Genomic DNA, 7,333 nt, shown 5'->3' on the forward strand with positions numbered 1-7,333 from the left:
AAGCATGTTATGATTTAATGCAATGACTTCTTTCTGCCAAGCATGTTATGAGTTAATCCAATGACTTCTTTCTGTCAAGCATGTTATGATTTAATCCAATGACTTCTTTCTGTCAAGCATGTTATGAGTTAATCCAATGACTTCTTTCTGTCAAGCATGTTATGAGTTAATCCAATGACTTCTTTCTGTCAAGCATGTTATGATTTAATCCAATGACTTCTTTCTGTCAAGCATGTTGTGATTTAATGCAATGACTTCTTTCTGTCAAGCATGTTATGATTTAATGCTTTGACTTCTTTATGTCAAGCGTGGTATGATTTAATGCAATGACTTCTTTCTGTCAAGCATGTTATGATTTAATCCAATGACTTTTTTCTGTCAAGCGTGGTATGATTTAATGCAATGACTTCTTTCTGTCAAGCATGTTATGATTTAATCCAATGACTTCTTTCTGTCAAGCATGTTATGAGTTAATCCAATGACTTCTTTCTGTCAAGCATGGTATGATTTAATGCAATGACTTCTTTCTGCCAAGCATGTTATGATTTAATGCAATGACTTCTTTCTGTCAAGCATGTTATGATTTAATCCAATGACTTCTTTCTGTCAAGCATGTTATGATTTAATGCAATGACTTCTTTCTGCCAAGCATGTTATGAGTTAATCCAATGACTTCTTTCTGTCAAGCATGTTATGATTTAATCCAATGACTTCTTTCTGTCAAGCATGTTATGATTTAATGCAATGACTTCTTTCTGTCAAGCATGTTATGATTTAATGCAATGACTTCTTTCTGTCAAGCATGTTATGATTTAATGCAATGACTTCTTTCTGCCAAGCATGTTATGATTTAATGCAATGACTTCTTTCTGTCAAGCATGTTATGATTTAATCCAATGACTTCTTTCTGTCAAGCATGTTATGATTTAATGCAATGACTTCTTTCTGCCAAGCATGTTATGAGTTAATCCAATGACTTCTTTCTGTCAAGCATGTTATGATTTAATCCAATGACTTCTTTCTGTCAAGCATGTTATGATTTAATGCAATGACTTCTTTCTGCCAAGCATGGTATGATTTAATGCAATGACTTCTTTCTGTCAAGCATGTTATGATTTAATCCAATGACTTCTTTCTGTCAAGCATGTTATGATTTAATCCAATGACTTCTTTCTGCCAAGCATGGTATGATTTAATGCAATGACTTCTTTCTGTCAAGCATGTTGTGATTTAATGCAATGACTTCTTTCTGTCAAGCATGTTATGATTTAATGCAATGACTTCTTTCTGTCAAGCATGTTATGATTTAATCCAATGACTTCTTTCTGTCAAGCATGGTATGATTTAATGCAATGACTTCTTTCTGTCAAGCATGGTATGATTTAATCCAATGACTTCTTTCTGTCAAGCATGTTATGATTTAATCCAATGACTTCTTTCTGTCAAGCATGTTATGATTTAATCCAATGACTTCTTTCTGTCAAGCATGGTATGATTTAATGCAATGACTTCTTTCTGTCAAGCATGTTATGATTTAATGCAATGACTTCTTTCTGCCAAGCATGTTATGATTTAATCCAATGACTTCTTTCTGTCAAGCATGGTATGATTTAATGCAATGGCTTCTTTCTGTCAAGCATGTTATGATTTAATCCAATGACTTCTTTCTGTCAAGCATGGTATGATTTAATGCAATGACTTCTTTCTGTCAAGCATGTTGTGATTTAATGCAATGACTTCTTTCTGTCAAGCATGGCATGATTCTTCTATTATTTTCTTCTTTTTGTCTAGTTTAATATAATTTCATACACTGGCATCTTTCTACCAAGTACGAAATGGAAACATATGTTAACCATATTTCATATTCCTGTATATTAGCTAGCTACGCATACCTGTAGAGTTTGTTAAGTCATACTTTAACGATCGAAAAGCTGGGCACGTGTTCCACGTGTTTTGTACTTCTCAAGCTGGGCACGTGTTCCACGTGTTTTGTACCTCTCATCTAGTGCCATTTTAGGAACCTCAATCAGTTTACTTACTCCATCTGCTCGTATACAAAGTAATTGAATAAAACTCAATTCAGTAACCGTTACGGTTAAACGAGAGGAAATGCATGTATTCGATAGTAACCACTGCCAATTCTTGGACTCCAAATTGTGGAACATATTTTCATGACAACGTGATGTGAGGCACGAACCGTCAGATTCGGAGTCTAAGCACTACAATAATTCAGCACGCTCGGCCCGAAAGCTTGAGAAATAATGTCATAAACAACGAGTCAGACAGATCAGTGACGAATTTCATTGAACTTCTAATTTGTTTCCACATATTTAGATTTATTGTGTGAGAATTACAAATAAAACTATAATAAAATATTGTATAGTAATTAGTAGGTAGATGCACGCTGTTCATATTTTAAATTTTTAAAACAAAGTCTATTTTCCGCTGTTAAATATATATATATAAATATACATATAATAAAAATGTAATAATATATTGTAAATTTTGAAAAGAAATGCTCAGTATCTTTCTGTATTATAAACTAAGTGAATCCCTTCTTTATTAACATATAATTCTTCAGATTACGTGTGATTTTGCTGGTTTAACATGGAATAAACAACAGTAAAGAACCAAAATGGCTCGTTTCGAATTTGGGTGAAAATCTGTACGAAAAAGAGTGAGAGGTATTGTAATTACATTTAAAATGTGAAGCCATTTCCGTGTCATAGCTTCCAAGATAAATTGACTTAAATATATTGGTCAGAGTTTAAATCCTATGTTAATTATTACTAAAGTAGTTGTAGAAAAAATGATTCATCTTTTTTTGTCAACAAATCCGCTACATTAATGACCTTAGTAATAAATGCAAACACAAATTTCTTATATTTTGATATGACATTTTATACCTAAAATAAACAAACTGAAGATTTGGACTTGGGGATTAGGGTTCTCCACTTGCATCCTGGAGGTTCAGGATTTGAAAGTCATCATCCAACGTGCTCGCCTTTTCAGCCATATGGGACGTTATAACGTGACTGTCAATCACACGGACTGCCTTCCTTCCAGTCTGTTACTTTTAAATTAGAGACGTCTAGTGCAGATAACCCGCGAGCGCTTTGGCGCAAAATTCAACAACCAACAACAAGCAACCAGTGATGTCAGTTACTGGTTCACTGTCATGACAACTAGCAAGTGCTCTAGGCATTAACAAGTGGAAAATTCAAAAGCGTAAACTAACGACCGCTTACCTTTTTCTAAGGAAAATAATATACGTTTTACCATTAACGTTAAGTTGGCATAGCTACTTCTGTGTAGTTTGAGATGTATAGTTTCCGATAACTTAGGTTTTAAAGTAACTACCTATCAATTGGAAGAACACAGATTTAAATTCCACACATGGTCTCGGTTTATCACTTCCCAGGAAACTTTAAAGTACTTAGAGACGGAATTATGTTTTAAAAAAGTGTTTAAAAGGAAAGGCATGATGGTTGTTTTCAGTTTCAAAAAAATTCTGGTAAAAAAAAATAACAACCATGAGAAAATTAAGTGAAATTATTCAGTCCTCTACACTCGTAAACATTTGGGGTCTTCAGAGAAATTTCATGTACAGAATAACTGGCGCATAATTTACAGTTCTAATATCACTCGCATATTAAAACTATTTATGCTTCCAAATCGAAACAGGTTTGTACCCCATTATGTGTACTTTCTCGATTATCAACCTATTTCCTATTATTTGAATTATTTGTCTGGGTATGTGACATATCAGTAACAGCCCACGTGACATAGCATTGACATTTAAACATTAACGGAGTTATGTTTTTGGTAAACTAACAATATTGTACATACGTTTTTTCGAAGAAACTTTAATATTGTTTCTCTGAAAATTTAGGTTTCATAACAATTGTTGGTACTCCCACAATAAAACCTAAAGAAATCTATCAGTTTTAATGCAACCGTTAGTACTGATAAAATAACTTGCTGGCTCTACTTAGTTGTGTAGGGAAGGGTTGTATAGTGGGGGTACTTGGATGGACATTCAAATTTTACAATGAGGAATTGAAAGTATAAGCAGCTGCTAAAATCAGTTTCCATGCTGCTAAGGACAGCTCAACCTAGGAAGGTATATTTGTTTGTTTGTTGTTTAACTTCGCGCAAAGCTATACGCGGGCTATCTGCGCTAGCCGTTCCTAATTTAGCAGTGTAAGGCTAATAGGAAGGCAGCCAGTCATCATCACCTACCATCAACTCTTTGGTTACTCTTTTACCAACGGGTAGTGGGATTGACCGTAGCGTTATAACGCCCCCACAGCTGAAAGGGCGTGCATGTTTGGTGTGACAGAGATTACTTTTGTTTTTCTTATAGCAGAGCCACAAAGGGCTATCTGCTCAGCCCACCGAGGGGAATCGAACCCCTGATTGTAGCGTTGTAAATCCGGAGACATACCGCTGTACTAGCGGGGGGGCGACAGGGATTAGAACCCGCGACCCTCAGATTACGAGTCGAACGCCTTAACCATCTGGCCATGCCGGGCCCAGGAAGGTGTAAAGACATGCTCCCCAGAAAATTAATATAACAATATAATTTACAGTTGCTATATAAGACAAATATATAAAACTGGTGTGACATAACACCCTTCTTTCAAAGCCTGTGTCTAAACTAACGTCCACAGTCAAGCAGATATTCCAAACTTTTTCCATTTCAGAATTTTCCATTACTTCAAAATAGAATGACTAAAGAAATGTAGATGTAAAGGCCGTGCAAATTCGAGCTAAAACAAAGAAACTCACAGAAGCAAAAAATAAAACACGTAGGTTGTTAAAAGGTGTTTACAGCAGAATATGAAACAGTACAAAACTAAATTATTACAAACAAAGCAAATATAAAGCTGTAATGAAGACAAACTTAGCTATAGATGAAGAAACATTTAAATGCGTGCTCACAAAGTGATACGCATATGGTTTAGAACGAGATACGTATGCGTATTTCAGACTTAAATAAGTCAAAAAAGGCCATAGAAAATCTAATTTGTGTAATGTTGTGATTTTGTTTCCTCGGGGAGGGAGGGGAAAGAATCACGCGTTGGTAAAGTGTTGTTTGTGTGGAAAAAAAATTACAAACAAGAAAAACTGAAGTTTAAATCAAAGCCAATTGTCACGTGATGACAACATCATCGTGCTATTGTGTATCAAACTAGTTTCACTGGAAAGTTTGACTGAGTAAAAACAGGCAAAGTTATTCTAAATTGAAAAACCAATATGCAATCCAGACTTCTCGAACAAAGGGCTCTCTAACGATATGAGGTTTGTAAATATATATTTATATTATTTATATGGATACATTGAGATGAGGTGAGGTGATTAAAGCACTCGACTCGTAATCTGAGGGTCGCGGGTTCAAATCCCCGTCCCACCAAATATGTTTGCTCTTTTAGCCGTGGAAGCGTTATAATGTGACGATCAATCACCTTATCTGTTGGTAAAAGAGTAGCTCAAAAGTTAGTGGTGATTGGTGATAACTAGCTGCTTTCCCTCTAGTCTTACACTCCTAAATTAGGGACGGCTAACGCAGACAACTCTCGTGTAACTTTGCGCGAAATTCAAAACAAACTAAATAATTCAGATGATGTCAAAAGGAATTCAAACATTTTCACTTTCTTGCAACGTGTCTGTTATACGAAACTATATTGCTTTTGAAATTTGCCAGGTTTCGAATATTTCATGAAAATAAATTGATATAAATGCATCCAGGTACAGTTCTTCAGTGTATAGAAACATCGTAAGAAATTTTAGTCAACTGTCCACCCTTACTGATGTATGGAAGAGAAAAATGGAATTGACTTGCTTTGTTCTTTTCACAAAACACTGTCTTATTTGCGAACCGTGTAGGTACGGAAATCAATCCTTTAAAACGAACTGAGAGCCACAATCTTTTGTGAATTTACGTTCAATTTCCTTTTTTAATTTTTCCACTTTCAGTTATATTTGTAGCAAAATAATTCGATAATTCTCTACATCAGACAATCGATATTTTATTAATTTTTCACCATTAAAGTTGCTTCACATGATTAGTTATACGGTTACTAAACCCTTTTGCAAAACTTTACGCTAGATGTTTGTAACGGTTGTTTTTATCTTCACTTCCTCGAATAAATTTAGACGTATTTTGTTTTATATAATATTTCTAATGTTTATTTTACTTTTTTGTGATATAATTTTATTGTATTCAAAGTTAAACTGTGTATAAGGGTGGAAAAAACAACAACACATTAAGTCTAAAGTTCCCCTAGATTCACTGAGACCATTTCGGGAAACACCACAATCATCTTCATTATTACAACTTGCTGTTTTCTGTTCAGATGTGGCGAGCTGCACTCCATTAACACAGTGGTATTTCTGCGAACTTATCCTACTAGAACTCGTATTTTGATACCCGTTGTGGGCAGAGCACAAATAGCACTTTTTGTATTTTTGTACAAAACAAACAAGCGTTGAGAAAACAATTGTTTTATATCTTCTATTTGTTCATTCTTATTCTTCAGATACTTAAAATAAATATTAGTTGATTGTGATGAACACATTCAGAAGCCATATTCACATTAATTAATTAATTAATAAAACTAAAACACATTCAAAAGCCATATTCACATTAATTTCCTATAATGTGTAAAAAGAAAGTCTCACTTAATGAAAGTTAAAGGTGTCTTCCAAGTTGTTGGTTTTGGTTTTTTTTCATGTTGCTGCATTGAACTTTCATATATTTTCCGCTAGGTGTCTCTTATAAAACATTCCCTAAAATGTGTAGCAATAAACTTTCGCTTATTTTTTCCTATATCTGTTTAAGACGTCTGACAGAAAATGCTTTTTCTGTAAATAAGGAGTTTGTAGCTTTGAAACAGACAAATTTGGAGATGATTTATTGGCGTTTGCAAATTGTTAAGAAATGACAGAACCTTCGAGGTTTTTGTTTGTTTGTTTTCAAAACATCAAAATAACCGTGGAGTATCGTTTCCATTTTGCCGTTTGATAACATAATATTGGAATATTTATTTGCACTACATCTATTCTATTCTTTAAAATGAGTTTTATTCTCTTACTTCGAATTCTAATTAATCTTTATGAAATCTTGAAACTTTATAAGTTTGTGTAATATATTTACCATGATTAATATAGCTTGCCGAAGATGGAATATATACGTTCTGGACCGTTCAAATATTAATAGTCTGTTTCTTGGATTACACGTCGAGTGCCTCAACCACCTGGCTATGCTGGGTCACGTCTGTTGCCGTCTCATGAATGTCATATGTTTATTGCTATTGCCGTGGTACTTTTT

The sequence above is a fragment of the Tachypleus tridentatus genome, chromosome 13 (assembly GCF_004210375.1).
Source record: "Tachypleus tridentatus isolate NWPU-2018 chromosome 13, ASM421037v1, whole genome shotgun sequence".
Taxonomy (NCBI): domain Eukaryota; kingdom Metazoa; phylum Arthropoda; class Merostomata; order Xiphosura; family Limulidae; genus Tachypleus; species Tachypleus tridentatus.